The sequence below is a fragment of the Equus quagga genome, chromosome 11 (genome assembly GCF_021613505.1).
Source record: "Equus quagga isolate Etosha38 chromosome 11, UCLA_HA_Equagga_1.0, whole genome shotgun sequence".
NCBI lineage: Eukaryota > Metazoa > Chordata > Mammalia > Perissodactyla > Equidae > Equus > Equus quagga.
The window spans coordinates 99,163,654-99,181,115 of record NC_060277.1 but is presented as its reverse complement, the minus strand read 5'-3'; the positions used below and the strand labels follow the sequence as shown (position 1 = coordinate 99,181,115).

The 17,462-nt window shown below is 40.7% G+C and overlaps 1 protein-coding gene across 1 annotated transcript in view; it reads left to right on the top strand.

Annotated features, from left to right (window-relative positions):
- The first annotated feature begins 1,917 nt into the window (after positions 1 to 1,917).
- Positions 1,918 to 17,462, top strand: part of KANSL1 (KAT8 regulatory NSL complex subunit 1) — a 172,826-nt gene continuing 157,281 nt past the window's right edge. The window contains exons 1-2 of the mRNA XM_046675107.1: positions 1,918 to 1,979; positions 2,741 to 2,879. The gene's annotated coding sequence lies outside the window, so the exon portion shown is untranslated. The remainder of the gene's footprint in view (positions 1,980 to 2,740; positions 2,880 to 17,462) is intronic.

Here is a 17,462-nt window from a genome sequence, read left to right as displayed (position 1 = left end):
ATGAGGCTCTCATAATTTTATTGTTCTACTTTTCCAGAGACTTTTTCTCTCTTAACTTTCAAGCCTCTTCAATATTCTGTTTTTCTTACCTCACCGACCCTCTTTCTGTTTCTTTTCATCCTCCTGACTGTAAATGTAGGTGTCTTTGTTGCACGCCTACGAGAAGTTTATTTTTTAGTACGTCACTGACCACCATATTTAGGTGCGGAACCCTAAATCTCCGCTGGTCCAGATTGTTCACCCTCTCCCCGGTTCCATGCCTCCAGCGGCCTCTGGGATGCCTCCTCTTGGTTTTACCACTGGCATCTGGAACTGAACATGTTAAAAACTAAGATTCCTCCTCAAACCTGCGTGTTGTCTCACTTTGCCCGGACGACCATCTTGTCTGTCTCCCTGGTTTTACGGCCTTAGAATTATTTAAAAATTTACATCAACTAATTAAAAAAAATAGGAATCTTTGTGAATGGTCCCCAAATCAAAGGATACAAAAGGATATGCAGTGAAATAAAAATCTTCCTCCCACCAGGCCCCTTCCACACTCAGCTCCTCTCCCAGGAGGAAACCACTGTTGCCAGCTCCTAGAGGAATTTTTGATTCCTTCTTATATTGGCTGTATCTCAAAGTCCTTCCCTGTCTGTGAGATGTGTGCCCTTTCCTTTCCAGGCCCTCGTGACCTTCTCTCTGGTTGACTTTATATGTAAGTATTTGTATGTGTATATTTTATACACATATATAAAATCTCCCCCTATGGCCTTCCGGCTTGAGTTTTCATCACGTCGCTTCCTGGATGAAGAACCTACAGGGGTGAGGGGCCGGGGTTGGGGGTGATGGAGAAGAGGATCTAAAGGGGACTTAGGTAGGGGGTTCGGAGTGACAGATTGGTGAGAAGCTCTACCAGGATTCCTATTTCTATTCCTCCCATCTCCGGGCCCCTCCCAGTCCTCTCGTCCCAGTGTCTCTCGCTTCCAAGAGCCGAGACAGAGACAGAGACAGCGAGATATACAGAGACAGAGACGCCGAGGCACCAGCATCCCTCTCCCCCTTCTGTCCCGCCCCACCGCTCTGACGGACATCCGCCATTAGCCAATGGCGCTCACGATATGCCCCGGAAGGGCCAATGAGAGACAGAGGAGGGCGGAAGATTCCCCGCCCCCACTTCTAGGCTTGGTTGAGCCGTGCAGGTAGGTCCGGGGCCGGGGGAGCAGCCGTTGGCACTGGTGCCCCGGGGGGTGAGGGCGCGAGTCCGTAGGGGTGATGGTGGGAAAGGGGAGGCGGCCCAGACGGGGAGAGCCTGCGGGGGCGGCCCGGCCGGGAGGCGGGGGGCCGAAGGGCCCGGGGAGCGGGCGCCGCCGAGGGCCCTGGAAGCGGCTGGGCTGGGGGAGCGGGGACGCGTGTGTGGGGCACGGGTACCCCCGCCCCGCGCCCACCCGCAGGCCTGGGCCGCGGACTGCCGGCCGAGGGGCCAGGGGCCTGGTGCCCCGGGGGGCGAGCAGGGCTGGGCCCCGGGCCGGGGGCGCCGAGCAGAGTCCGGGGCGCCAGGCCGAGCCGAGGTGGGACGGACCGACGCCGAGAGGAAGGGAAGCTGCATCCCGCGGGCCGCCCCTCCTGAAGCGAGCCGGGGCCACGGCCGCAGGCGCCCCTGCCGGAGCCCGCTGCCCCCCGCGCCCCCTCCCAAACAATGGGGTTGGGGCAGCAGGAGTCGCCCCTCTGCGGGCAGGGGGGTAGGTTTGGGACTGGGGTCCACGGTGGGGGAGGGGTGGGGAGTCGGGCTCTCCCCTTTCTCCTCTCCCCTTGGTTTTCGCGGTGGGGATCATGGAGGAGCTATTAAAGCCTCCTGAGACGGGTCAAGAGTCAACCCCGCCCCCCACCCCGAAAGAAAAAAAAAAAAAAAAAAAAATCCGACGAGCGGTGAGGAAAGTGATGCCAAGTCTTCGAAGCCGAAGTGACAAACGCATAGCAAGAACAAATCCACTCCAGAGGTTTTTATTTTTAATTTTTCTTTAAAATGAGGGTACTGTAGTCTTCGATTTTTAGAAATTTATTTTACAGAGGTGGGTGCTGTTATTTTTGTCCCTACCCGGGCAAGCCTCCATTTTAAGCGAAGCAGTAACTGGTTAAGCTGGAATTTTCATTCAGGCCGAGGACTTGAACAAGGATTCTACAAGAGGTCATTTAAGCCGTCCTCCTACCTCCAGGCAAACTTAATCCTCAAAATTAAGTTGTTTGGTCTGTTTTTAAAAATCTCTGGGAAAGAAGGGTCTTTTATTTGCTTCTAGCACTTCAGTCAAGAATAGATTTTATTTTTCACATAGAATTGGCTCTGAAACTTAAGCTTAATAGATTTTAGGACAATTGGAATGATCAGAAAGGTTTTAATTTAGTAAATAAAAGGCAAGGGTCTTTCTTAAAAGGTCAGTTAAATGACTTTTCAATAGTGTTTCTGAAGTACCCTGGACAATCATTTTTCTGTCTGGGATTTTGGTTTTCTAATTTTTTGGTAAGCAGTTTTGTGTTATCAAAAATATGTGTTAGACATTTAGTACAGTTTTTATGTAAATATATTTCTACATATGTATGGGGATACACATACACACATTTGCCCTTTTCCGAAGGGGACTGTTTTTTGTACATCTTTTTTGGATGGTGAGGCAAGTAGTACTTCAAATCTGTTTCTAGATAGCTTAAACTATTTGCTTGTTCTTGATTAGTTTTTAGTCTAAATGAAAATCCTCTCTTTCAGATACCTTCTTGAAACAAAAAATTTTCCTACCTGCTTATCCTTGGTGACTGAAGGATTACTAAGACTCCCTTCTTGATTATTTCTGAGTATTGTCTGAACTATTCCTGACACTATGAATGCTATGTGGGTGCCTCTTAAGGTAAGACATGTTAACTTCTTAAACTAAAGGCCTCATTTTATTTCTTTTTTTTTTTAGAATTGAGAATATCCTAATTCTTAAATTTGCAGTTCTTCAACCCTCTTTCTGACACTCTTTTCCCCTCAAAAACTACTATTGTGTCTGCTTTCTAGGACTGCTCGGCTACTCCTTACTTGGTATTGCTACTATTTTTGATGATTGGTGTTAAAATATTAATGAATTTCTCAAATTAACTTCGTTATAATGATGTGTTTGTTATTTAACTTTAAATTGGGACAACCTACATAGTTGTACAATTCTGTTCCAATCTCAGGAGGATGGATTGGCAATTCAGACATCCAGGTCCACTTTCAGTCAAAGGTACTAGGGTGTGTCCCACTCTTGCGAATGTGTAGCTGATTCATATGTTACAAAAGATGTGTCATTAACCATTTGTTTACTCTGAAACTTCAGGTAGTATGTTAGAACATTCTAGGAGCTCTTGGTTTACATGTACAACTCTTGCAGAGTTCTCCGGCTGTTCCCTAGTCCTTTGCATGAGAATTTACACTGTTTTTCTCAACAGGTAGCACTTTGTGCCAAGTTTAATCTCACAGGATAAACCTCTTTTGGGCAGTGTGGACAGATGATCTTTGGATGAAAAAGCTCTTGTTGATACAGTGGTTCTCCAGTTCTTGGCTCCTTCTAATCTCTTGTACATAGGTGGCCAAAGGACGCTCCGTTAGGAGTAAGCAGAGGGCAAAGCTTAAGACATACATAGGGAGGAAAGTGGGAGGAAGGATGGAGAAAGATAAGGAGTGATGGAAGCCCTCCAGCAGCTTCACCAGGCGACACACGTTGCCTTTCTTTGGAGCTAGATAGTAGCGTAGGTAAGATTGTCGTGTAGTAATCTGCCCCGTGGAATTTCAGATTAATGCAGTGAATAAATCAGAGAATAATACAGTCTATGTCACTGAACTGTTTGGACCGTGGGAAATCTTTAGGTAAATGCAGACTGAGATCTCATCTTCACTTCTGTTCCAGCTGCTATTGTTGGATAGTGAGTGCTTATGTTAGTATAAAGGAAGACAAAATGACACAGTTTTTCCAGCCATTATCCCTGTAGGGTTGGAGGGCTTGCATGGGGAACCCAGCCAGAAGTCCTGAACCCGTAGGAATTGGAGGACCTTGCACAAAAGTATTTCTCTTTGGTACCAAGTGTTTAGTGCCAGGACCCGGTGGCCTCTGTCCTCTTTAGGAAGCAGGCAAGGGGATATCAGCGGGTGCTGGTTCTCTAGAAATCCAAGGAATTTGGGATCAATACATTGGATTTTATTTTACAGTTTCCTTGGTTTTAACTAATGTAGGGTACATAGAGGCCTGCTTTTTAAGTATAAATGATGTTTAAGATTTTTCCTCTAAATCTCTGAACCTGGGGTATTATAGCTCCACAGTAACCCCGGAAGTTGTATGAAAGGCCTCTGGCATGGCAGGAATACAGAATGGAAGTCAGTGCTCCATACTGTGTGAGTTACCACCTGTTAACTACTTAACAATGTAGTTGTGTGGCCCCTTTAATTTTATGTTCCCTACCAACCCTTTGATCAGTGGAAGACCTCTTCTGAGTCTAAACAATTTTTTATTTGCTAACATTTCCTTCTCCTTTTGTTAACTTAAAAATTGTAGCGTTTGATCTGGGCAGGAAAAAAAGGCACTTTTTTGAGGGAAGAGGATAGCATAGAATTTATAGGACAGAAAATAAAAAGGGAGAGGGAGAGCTTTGTTCTCTTTTTCAGTGGTGAATGTCCTTAAAATGTTTCTGAGGTGTATTTTCAGATTATAGCTACTTATTTTTAAGTAAAAAAAGAATGGCACGCTAATCAAAATGTATACTTTGGAGCCAAAATGTTCGTTTTCTAGTTTTTACTCTTTGTTTCTGATTATCTTATTTCAGAATGAACTCTAGTTCTGTCGGGCGTTACTTAAATGTTAGACCTGAACATGCGCTTGTTTCCATGCTTGTAGAAAATAGTGCTAATGCTCACCCTTTTCACAACCCAAATACCAAGGAAAAATAACTGCAAAAAACTCCTCAGTATAAGGCGTCTTTGTTAATTAGAAGTTCCCATGAAAATTATTTACCCCTTTTTCTCTGTATCAGGGGTCTACAGCTTTTTTATTGCTAGCCCTGACTAAGCAATGTCAGTGATGTGTGATGTTTCTAGGGCTGGTTCTCGGGGCTGGGGCGTGGGTGAGATGGGAGAGGAAGGGAGGAGGAGGAGAGTTGGGCAAGTTGGAGAAAAGAGCAAAGTGAAGATGAGGAGGCAGAGCGAAGAGATGTGTGGTCTTTGGTGTGTGATATGGTGCCACCATCAGCTGTTAGGCACTGCCGGTTGCCTTACATGCTAGACTGGACTGTGATGAAAGAATTAAAAAGTATTCTTGACGAACAAAAAGACAATTAAAATATTCAATATGATGTGGAAAGATCTCCATAATAGAAAGTCAAGTGATAAAACCAAGATGCAGAATGGCATGTATGATATGTTGCCTTTTATGTTTTTTTTTTTTTAAAAAAAGGAGAAAAGAAAATTTGTATTGGCTTCTTGTATATGCATTAAAAAAAACTTTAGAGGAATAAACAAGGAAATGGTGACAGTGGTTGCCTGTTAAGCCTAGGAACTGGGCAGGTAGAGGAAGCAGTGGGAAGGAGACTTCTCACTGTATTATATTTTTTTATACTCTGATGTTTGTATCAAAATCAATAAATTAAATACAAAATTTAAAAAACCTTAAAAAACAGTATCTCAGTCCCTCCATCTTTTCTTCTCCTCTTGTATCTTGAAGTCAGAAACAGCAAGGGGCCACCAGTGAGAGAGCAGAGAGCTCTTGAGCGGAGGTTGAAGGGCTACATACACAAAGGGTACCATAGTGTAGGACGCATGTTCTCCTGGCCTCTTGAAGAAGTTAGAATTTATAGATGTATGTTTCTAGTATTGAATTGCAAGGTCAAGCATTAAAAAATTTACTTGCTTTTTAAGTTTTAGTTCAAAAAGAGTTTCATTGTTTATTCGTTCCCCTGAGTTAGCAATTAGAGACACTGTCATGTTCTTGGTTGTGTGATCTTGGGCAAATTTTTAATCTTTCTGAGATTCAGGGTCCTCCTTTGTGCTGGAAATAATATTAACATTTACTTCAGAGGATTGTTGTATATATTATATCTGTAGAGGACATAATGTCTGGCTCAGTGAACTGCAACTGTTCTTATAATAATTACTGTTAGTAATAGTTCCTTATAGCCTTGTGGTAAGAGTGGGGGCTCTGGCTGATGGTTGGCAAGTTCCGTAACCTCTGAGAGCCCTGGTGTCCTCATCTGTAAGAAGGGAATAATTACAGTACCTAGATCTTAGGGTGGACTTTGTGAGGACTAAGTGAGTTTGTTGATGCAAAGTGCTTAGAATAACTCTTAGTGTGTGCTCAATAAACAGGAGCTGCTAATTTTCTTGATGGTTGTTTGCTAGGGCTGCTGTAACAAAGTGCCACAAACTGAATAGCTTAAACAACAGAAATTTATTGTCTCGACGTCTGGGGGCAGGAGTGTGCTCCCTCTGAAGGTGCCAGGGCAGAACTGTCCCCAGCCTTCGTCTAGTTTCTGGTGGTCCTTTGGCCTGTGGCAGTGTAACTCCAGTCTTTACACAGAGTTCTCCCTGTGTGTGTCTCTCTTCAAAATTTCTCCTTTGTAAAAGACAGCAGTCATATTGGATTAGGGCCCACCCTAATGACTTCATTGTAACTTGATTACCTCTGTGAAGACCTATCTCCGACTAAGGTCACATTCTGAGGTACTGGGGGTAGGAATCCAAAATATCTTTTTTGAGGGGACACAGTTCAACCCATAACAACATCCAGTAGCCTTGTACACATATGTCACTCATCATGGGTGGCAGACCCTCAGCACTTATATGTAGGAAATGAAGATTTTAGTACAAATTGGTTAACATGATTTGAAGAAGTAGATTATTTCTTTAGGCTTTTCATGTATTTATCTTTGATATGTATAGATTTTTGTTATTGAAACTTGAGATTTATATAAAATCAAAACTTTGGAAGGTAAGATTTTTTTTTTAGCTATCAGTAAAATTTTGATTTGAAAAATTAAGGTCAAGATTTCAGTCTTGCTCACCATTTCTTTTTTCTTTTTTTTTTTAAAGATTGGCACCTGAGCTAACCACTGTTGCTAGTTTTTTTTTTTTTTCTGCTTTATCTCCCCAAATCCCCCAGGTACACAGTTGTATATCTTAGTTGCAGGTCTTTCTAGTTGTGGCATGTGGGACGCCACCTCAGCGTGGCCTGATGAGCGGTGCCATGTCTGTGCCCAGGATTCAAACTGGTGAAACCCTGGGCTGCCACAGCGGAGCGCGCAAACTTAACCACTCGGCCATGGGGCCAGCCCCGAAAGTTCAAACTTTTTAATATAAAATGTAGACCCTGATGATCTGGCTGCTGCTGACCTTTCTGTTTTGTTTTTAAACCTTACCTTTCACCATTGGCCTCTATGTACCTTTATTTGATGGTTTCCTTTCCAGAAACTTCTAGTGTTGAGACTTAAAAAGGTTATAATTCAGGTGAAAATCTTTCTAAAAGGTATTACCTGCTTCTCTGCCTCCTTAAAGAAAGCAGCCTGTGCAAAATTTTATCTTTTAATAATAATCCAGAATTATTGAAGATCCTCACTATGCCCATCAGTTAGTGTACCATGCTGAAATATCACATACCTTTGGAAACCATGAAATATATGGTATTAGTGGACTAGTGTGTATGTATTACATACTCTTGGGCTATTTTTTATATTCTCTTGTCTGTTATTATCTACTTTCGTGATCTCCTACCTTAGTGTCAGGCTGTTGTTGTCCTTGTTCTAGCCTCCAGCAGCTCTGCCCTCTATTTTAATACTTTCTTTCTGTGGTAGGTTAGGATACCAGCCAACTAAGCTTATATAAACTATTTGCCAAGGAGGAATCTTTAGTGATGGCTGGAGGGACTTTTCTATGGATAAAATATGTGGAGAATGACAGCTTTTTGGCAGTTCAGTGCAAAATGATGTGGTTTTGCTTGTGTGCGTTTTATGGAGAGGAAGGGTCCGTTGCTCTCATCAGATTTTTGCAGTGGTCTGGGACTGCTCTAGATACATATGTATTGTGAAATTGCTTTGTCAGTTGTCATCAGAGGCTAGTTCCCAGATTCCTTCTCCTGTGTCCCTATCCTGAAGTGAAGAAGTTCTTAGTAGTGGGGAATTGTTTGGGCTGTGGAAGGAAGGGCTGTTCGACCAGGCCGTAGAGAGTGCTGAGCAGGCCGAGGCAGAGCACCAGTGGTATGGGTTGGAGTGGAGGAGAGAAGTCAGGTGGTGGGCAGGAGAGCAGTTCTGGGTGTTGTTGGCTGGTTTGCTCCAGAGGATAAAGGGAGTAGCCATAGTAAGTTCAGGAAGCTCAGAGAATATATTCAGGTATTTGATTTGAAGGAATTGAAAAATACTATCTTTTGTTTTTTTTGAGGAAGATTAGCCCTGAGCTAACTACTGCCAATCCTCCTCTTTTTGCTGAGGAAGACTAGCCCTGAGCTAACATCCGTGCCCATATTCCTCTACTTTTTTTATATGTGGGACGCCTGCAACAGCATGGCATGATGAGCGGTGCCATGTCTGCACCGGGGATCCGAACCGGCGGACCCCAGGCCGCCAAAGCGGAACATGTGCACTTAACCACTGCGCCACTGGGCTGGCCCCGAAAAATACTCTCTTTTAAAAAAAGTCTTTTTTGTAAACAGTCTAGTAATTTTAGTTTTTGTTAGATTTTTTTCTTGCTTAGAAATCATCTTGTGAAATGTTTGCAACCTAGAGCATAGTTTAATAAGTGAGACAACCAGATGAGAGTGAAAACAGGGGTAAAAGAATCAAATACAAAATATAAATTAACGTTATGTTTTCTTCCTCCTTGTAGGGACCTCTCACTGTTCACTTGTCTCTTCCCACCCAATTTTCAACTTCCTATTCCTGTTGGCTTTTGTTCCTTAGCTTATAACATACTCAAATCTCTTTCACTTTTTAAGAGTACAGAACCCTTAAACCGCAACCACTGGTCCCTGTCCAGTTTTTACCTACGTGTTCCACTGAACCTGCCCTTAAAGAGTCATCCCTATTGCCAAATTCAGAGGCTCCTTTTCTGCCTTGCCTTCTGAGGCCCCTTGTAGTCTCTGACACTGTGGACCGTTCCCCCTGACTGTGGTGGTGGTGGTCCCTCCTGGCCTGTTGTCTTCATTTCTGAGAGCATTGTAGAGTAGTGATACGGAACATGACTCTGGAGCCAGACTCCTAGATTCAAATTTTAGTTCTACCACTTAATTGTGCAACCTTGGGAAAGTAATTTAACCTCTCTGTGCCTCAGTTACTTCATCCAAAAACTGGGGGAAATAATAAAATAATAGCACCTACCTCACAGAACTGTTGTGAGGAAGAAATGAATTAATGCATGAAAAGCACATAGAAGAGTGCCTGGCACACAGTGAGGTACAAGTGATGTGATTGCTGGCTCTTTCTGTCATCGTTGTCAGCTCTGGCTGCTCTTTCTCAGTTTTCTTTGCAGACTCTTTTCCTCACTCATGTCGGTGTTTGCGTTGTCTTGCCCTCTCTCCTCTTACCCTGTGCAGTTCCTGGGAGATATCTTAGGTAAGTTTGTGTTTCACATGGCATCCATATACTGATGATTTGCAAATGCTTTTCCAGCTCTGCATGATCTCCTGATCTCTAGTCCCATACACACAGCAGCCTCTTGGACATCTCTGCTTGCATGTCCCATGTTCATTTCAAAATGACCTCATCATCTGTTTTCCCAAGTCTGACCTCTTCCTCTATTCATGTGTTGGTGAATGGTACCATCACCCACCCAGTCAGTGGAGTCAGGATTCCTTCTTGTGGCAAATTAGTCACCAAGTTCTTGATATCCTAGCTCGTAATGTTTCCCTACTCACCCCCACTTCTCCCTTCTGAGTTCAGCCCTTCATCACACTTTGCCTGCACGACCTTCAGTTGCCTGCTCATCATTCTTGATTACCTTCTTTCTTCCAAGTTGCTGCCAAAGTGATCCTTGTATAGTGCAGATCTCATCATATGATCATACACCTCCTCCCCTGCGGCTTACCTGGCTTTCAAGTTCAAATGCTTTTGCCAAGCACCTAGGCCCTTGGCGATGCGGGCCCTGCCAGGTCATCTCTGCTCCTTCCTGAGCGCTTTGCACTCACTGGTGCGGAATTGCTTGCAGTTGCTTCTGTGCGCCTTGTTGCTCCTTTGCCTCTGGGCCTTCAAGCAAGTGTAGCCTCTGTTTAAAATGCCCTTCACCCTGTTCTAGAAGCTTACTCCTCCTAGTTCTTTAATACCAGTGATGTTAATAACAGTAACAACAGTAGCCGACACTGGGAGCTTCCTGTGTATCCAGGCATTGCCTTTGAGTGTGTGCATACCTAGCACCACTTCTCTTGTGCAGTGATTACAGGTTGTCATCTCTTACCAGCTTAGTGTCTGAGTTCTTTGAGAGTAGGGGCTGTGTCCTGTCTTTTATCATCACTGCTTGCCATGTGATGGGACTTAGGAAATATGTGTTGAATGAATGGCCTAAAGGCTGTATTGCCCAACCTGTGAAGTACATCTTTAGGAGGGTATCAGTGGAAAAGCTGAGTTAGTCACATCCATTTGCCAATCCTGACCTTACCCTTTGGAACTATGGACCCACTTTGTTCAGTGTAAGTTTCGGAATAAGGATTACAAAGCGTTTTTTTTTTTTTTTTAAATAATCTTCCATTGTATGATGAAGGGCAATGTGTGTTTTTGTTTTCTTATTTTTGCTTTTGAAAAAGAGAGCCAGTTTGCCAACAACCCAGTGTCATCTGGTAGCCGGAACGTTTTCACATTATTAGAATAAAGTATAGGGAAATGAATGTTATTTAGGCTTGTGATACAGGTAGTGTATTTGGCAGTGAACTGATTATAATTTTAGAATTCTTTATGACGTTAGTTCTGATATAGTAGTGATCAGGTGTCCCATTTCTTCTTCTCCATCACAGCTCTGTGAAGTATGAGTTTATACATATAATGTTTTGTCTTTTGTCACCGTGTATAAATTGTGTATGCAGCAACAGTCCAGAAAACAGACCAGCTTGATTGTAGCCTACAGTTTATTTTTATCTAGGTCTTGATTGTGGTAGTAACTTTTTGGCCAGCAGGGGGAGCAGAAGTTCCTGATAACATTGCTCCATCTCACCTGGTTTTCAGAGTTTTGTTAGAGCCAGAAGAAAGCTAAGAGCTGTGCTGACACAGGACATGATCAGAGTTCCCAAAAAAGAAATACAGATGACCAAGAGGCATATGAGAAAGATTTTTATTCTGATGAGTAATCAAAGGAATGCAGGTTAAAATGATGTACAGTTTTTTTAACCTATCATATTGGCAGTTAAACTATGCTGTCAAAGGTAGTTAGGGGGCAGTTTCCCAAACTGCTGGTAGACGTGTGCATTGGCCCAAGTTTTCTGGAAAGTATTTTGGCAACAAATATTGAAAAATCTAAAGATGTCCTTTTACCCCAATAATTCCACTTGTAGGAATTTATCTTACGGAAGAAAAAAATAGAGATACATAGAAAGATTTGTGAACAAACATAGTCATTGTAGCATTATTTATACTAGTGAGAAGTGACAATCAACTTAAGTGAAGTGCAAGATTAATGGATAATAATTATGGCATATTTAAAGGTGGTCAATTATAGCCATAAAACAATATTTTGGAAGAACTTTTAATGTCTTAGAATGTTGAGTATATCATAAATTAAAATTTCAGGATGGAGAGCTATATAAGGATGATTTTAAATGTATCAAAGATAAAGAATGTGTGTGTATATATATATATGTGTGTGTATATAAAACACATACATACATACATACATAGATAAAAGAATGAAAGGAACTATACCCCCAAGCCTCGCAGAGTCGCAGAGTCTGTTAGAAGGGGCTATCAGCCAATTGTTCTGTCTCAGTAGGCACCAAGGGGTGTTTTGAGGTGAGGCATTGTTATCTTAGAAGATGTTATCTTCTAAGAGGCCTCAGAAACTTAAGGCCTCACCTCAGACATCACTACTATCCTATAGGAACCCAGAATGGACTTAATATAGATACATTTATGCATATCTTTTCTTGAGTATTCTAAATACCTCTTGGTGATAACACATTCCACAAGTTTCTTTTTATCTATTGTGGAAAAACTCTACCTTTTCAAGTTTAAAAGCTTAATATGTTGTACCGAGATTTGATGAATAAACTAGTATTGATACATTTTCTGATTTTGATCATAGTGCCCCTTGGCTTTCATGTTTCTCAATTGAATATCATTTTTATTTATTTATTTATTTATATTGAGGTCACATTGGTTTATAACCTTATATAAATTTCAGGTGTACATCATTATATTTCTACTTCTGTATAGACTACATCATGTTCACTACCAAGAGTCTAGTTGCCATTCATCACCATACAGATGTGCCCTTTCACCCCTTTTGCCCTCCCCCCACATGCCTCTTCTGGTAACCACCAGTCTGTTCTCTGTGTCTATGTGTTTCTTTATGAAGATGATTGATTTTAAAATGTGGTCTCCGGTAAAACCTCCTTCAGCCTCTTAGTGCTTCCATTTACACGTCTCTGGATGTTTGTCAGCATTGTTTTGCCTTCCTGGATTTGTGGTAACCAATCAGAACTGCATTTCAGATATAGCTAAATTATGATTTGTTAGAAGAACAGGAAAATATATTCTATTTATAGTCTTTTCCTTGTTGTTACCAATAGAATTTGCAACTATTTTCCCCCTTTTTGCATAGACCATCACAGTGTCTTTAGGGAACATTCTATAATTATTCAAAAATTCCTTTTTTAACTGGAAGCAAGTCATGAATCCTTTAGGTACAACTTAGATTTTTTCCTGTAAATGCCTTATTTTTGTTTGTCCATGCTGTAATACCTGCCATTTTCCTACCTGCAGTATTTCAGCCTCTTGTATCTCACTGGGCTCTTAGAGGTAATTCAGGGAAAGAATCACCTTGTTAGTTCAGTCTGATGGTTAGAAAGCTTGACCTTATGTTGAGTTGAAATGTACCTCTCTGCAATTTCCACTTTGGGCCTAATTTTGTCTACACAGGAACTGACAACTTTCACGCTTTCCAAAGTATTCTTTAAGCTGAAAATAAATCCTAGTTTTTGCAAATGTTTCTCATTTGATACACTTAAAAATCCCTTCCACCTTTCAGTTCCTTATTTTTCTAACTCGGTGTAGTATTTTACTGTTAGGAATGAGGAATTTGCTGTATATCTTTCATATAATTTATTAAAGTGTTAAATATAGCATTTCCAAAACATTACCTAACATCAATCTTTTGCTTATACTTCTTCATTTAGGGTATTGCTTCAGCATCCACTTGTAATTTTCTGTCTAAATCACACTCCATCTATGGTAAATATTCTCAATTTTGTGGTCACTCAGGTTTTTAAAAAATAGCCTTTTATTTAGATTCCTATCAAGACTTTTATAAAAGCCTGCATAAATTGTATCCACATACTTACTTTCTCCTCAGAGAATTTGGGTGGACTGGTGTGGCATGATTTTCTCTTTTAGAAGCTATGTTGTTTTTTCCTCAGAATGTTATTCATGCTGATATGTCTTCTGATCCCATCCTCGCTCAGAGATTTGACAGTTAGCTGATTTGAAGCTCGAGGCCAGAGCCCTTCTCTTGAATAGATGGGAGTTACATTGGTGGCATGTTTTTGTTCAGCAAATATTTATTAAGTGCGTAACTATGTCAGGAGTGGGGAAAGAGGCTGCGTAAATGTTGTTGATAAAGGAAACAGATCCCCACCTGGGGCTTATAGGCAATCACTCCTCTCATATGACTGTCAGCCAGTAGGTTCTTCCCTGCAGTTTTATAATTTTGTACTTAAATTCTTCGAAAATACAGAGAACACTTTGGGACTCCATGACTACCTAACATCTAATGTATTAGTTTGGAAGCATCTTCTTTGTTTAATGATGAATTAATTTGATTCACTATTAGTGATTTGAATGCTTTAAAGAGTAATTTAGAAATAGGTTTTTTTCCTCATACCTTCCTCAGTAGATATTGAAGCAGATTAAAGTTAGGCCCATCAGCTGTCTTGCTTTTATCACTGTTTATACCCTATTTATCAAGTGACCCCTCCAGTATTTATTTGGCATCTGGCTTTTTATATGTTTAAACCACCTCTTTGTGGCTTTGCATTTTCTTGCAAGGTTTTAATTGTTGTTTTGCCTACATGCTGCAATTTATGGTCTTTTATTGCTTTTCCTCATTTTTGTAGTCTTTCTATTTTGAGAAAAGTTGTTTTCTTTCTCTTCTCCCCACCCCCATGCCACTTGGCAATTTAAAAATTTTGGTTGACCACCTGACTTTTTGATCTCTTGCATTCAGTAAAGTATTTTAAAGTCCATCTCTGTGCTTCGTATTACACATTTGCTTTTTAAACATAGTTTTAATTTCACCTAACGTCTAGATTTCTTTTCTAAAATTGGGTAACCATATATAATACATTTTTAGTTTTTCCTGACTCAACAGAATGTTGGTTAAGTGTGTTTTTTATTTCTATTACTAGTGGGTAATATATGCCAGTTTCTGCTTATAATTTAGAACCAAGTTCTTTTTTTAAAAAAAAAAAATTGGCACCTGAGCTAACAACTGTTGCCAATCTTTTTTTTTGTTTTGTTTTTTCTCCCCAAATCCCCCCAGTACACAGTTGCATATTTTAGTTGTGGGTCCTTCTAGTTGTGGCATGTGGGATGCCGCCTCAGTGTGGCCTGATGAGCGGTGCCATGTCCATGCCCAGGATCTGAACCAGCGAAACCCTGGGCTGCCGAAGCGGAGTGCGCGAACTTAACCACACGGCCATGGGGCCGGCCCTAGAACCAAGTTCTGTGTGTATGTTTTAGTAATTTCTGACCTTTTTCGAGAAAACATTTATTGTATTATTTAAAATTTTATATCAGTTTCCTCCCAAAGACGTTTTGTGTTTTTAAACACATAGATAGTGGAACCACACATTATTGTTATTATTGTAGTTTTCAGGTTTCTGAATCATAGAGCTTTAGAGTTGAAAAGAAACCTTGATTTAAGTTAGTCAAGCTCTCTTGTTTTCTACGTGACGAAACTGAGAGCAGTGAAATCATTTGCCCAGAGTCACAAAGCTACTTAGTGGTGGAGCTAGACTTTGCATGGCAGTCCAGCGTTAATTATATCAGTCTAGTGATTACTTGGGGATAGACTTACATGCTCATCACATTTACATTGGACCATATGCAAACAAAAAAGAATTGTTCATTTATGGGGGAAAAATCAAATGGTCCGTCTGGCTTGGAAATGAGTTGAATAATCAGTGCATTCTTCTCTGCTCAGCACATGCTCTTCCTCTCAGATCCTGTGTTTGTGATCAGGGCATCTTCTTTCTACTCTGGATAGTGCTGGGCTCACAATGTCAGATTTTTTCTCTTTAAACTACCTTTTATAGAGAAAGCTTGCCAACTATCTGTTATAATATTCTTTGGGCAGAGTATAATATTGTTGCTTTTGTTTAAGCTTCTAAAATAATAGTACATTCCACTCCTATCTCACTGAAGACAACCCTTCCAGTAATAGGATTTTGTGTTCCTTAAACTCTTCACTCACTTGCTGATGTCCTAGTTTGTATCATTCCTGTAGATGACTGATTGTATCGATGACGTCTTGGGTTTTCCTCATTTCATTCTCACATAGAGTAATTGAGAGTAACTTGAGTTTGAACCTAATTTTTGTTTACATATACTACTGGCAATGAGTTTGCAAATGTAACATGAAAGCAAATTAGTGCTCTGAGGTAATCAAAACATGGCAGAGTTATGGCTTGTCTTTTCCTGACATTTTTACAAGTGGCCCAACATTTTTTTTGCAAAGTGAAATTGTTTAGAAATTGAGTGTTATTTTGGCTTCATCCTTTTTTTTTAAACAGCTTTATTGAGATATATTTCACATATCATAAAATATACCCATTTAAAATAAAATACACAGTTGTGGTTTTTTTTAGTGCATTTAGAGTTGTGCATCCACCACCACAATCTAATTTTAGAATGTTTTCAACACCCCAAAAAGAAACCCTGTCTCTATTAGCAGTCACTCCCTACTCTGTTTTGTCCCCCAGCCCCTGGCAACCACTATCTACCTCCCGTCTCTATGATTTGCCAATGCTGGATGTTATATAGAAATGGAAGCATACATTATTTGCTCTTTTGTGACTAGCTTCTTTGTTAGCTTGTTTTCAGGGTTCATCTGTCTTCTATCATATATCAGTACTTCGTTCCTTTTTATAGCTAAATAATACTCCATTGTATGAATACACTTCATTTTGCTTATCTATTTATCAGTTGATGGACATTTGGGTTGTTTCCATCTTTTGGCTATTATGAATAATGCTGCTAGAAGCATTCTTGTACAAGTTCTTTTTGGACATCTCTCATTAGTTCTCTTGGGTATACACCTAGGAGTAGAATTATTAGGTTATATGGTAGCTCTGTTTAACTTTTTGAGGAACCACCCAACTGTTTTCCAAAGCTGCTACACCATTTTACATTCCCACCAGCAATGATGAGAGTTCCAATTTCTCTACATCCTTGTCAGCACTTGTAATTGTCTATCATTCTGATTATAGCCATGCTAGTGGGTGTGAAGTGGTATCTCGTGGTTTTGAATTTATGTTCTTGATGACTAATGATGATGAGATCTTTTCATGTGATTATTAGCCATTTCTGTATCTTCTTTGGAGAAATGTCTGTGTCTGCCAAATTCTTTGCCCTTGTTTTCACTGGATTGTCTTTATTGTTGAGTTGTAAGAGTTCTTTATATATTCTGGATACAAGTCTCTTGTCATATATGATTTTCAGATATTTTCTCCCATTCTATGGGTTATGTTTTCACTTTATTGATGGGGTCCTTTAATGCAAAAAATTTTAGAATTTTGATGAAGTCCAATCTACTTATTTTTTCTTGTCCACTTGTGCTTTTGGTGTCATATCTAAAAACCATTGCCTAACCCAAGATAATGAAGATTTACTCATTTCTTCTAGGAACTTTATGGTTTTAGCTCTTACATTTAGGTCTGTGATCCATTTTGAGTTAATTTTTGTGTATGTTGTGAGATAGGGGTCCAACTTCATTCTACTGCATGTGAATAAACAGTTGTCACAGCACCATTTGCTGAAAAGACTACCCCTCCCCCAATCCCCCCAGTGAATTGTTTTGGTACTCTTGTCAAAAATCAGTTTACTGTAAATGTGATGGTTCATTTCTGGACTCTCAACTATATTCCATTGATCTCTATGTCTCTCCTTATGCTAGTACCACACTGTCTTGATTTCTATAGATTTGAATTAGGCTTTTTTTCCCCCTGAGAAAGATTAGCCCTGAGCTCACATCTGTGCCAGTCTTCCTCCACTTCATATGTAGGTCACTGCCACAGCAT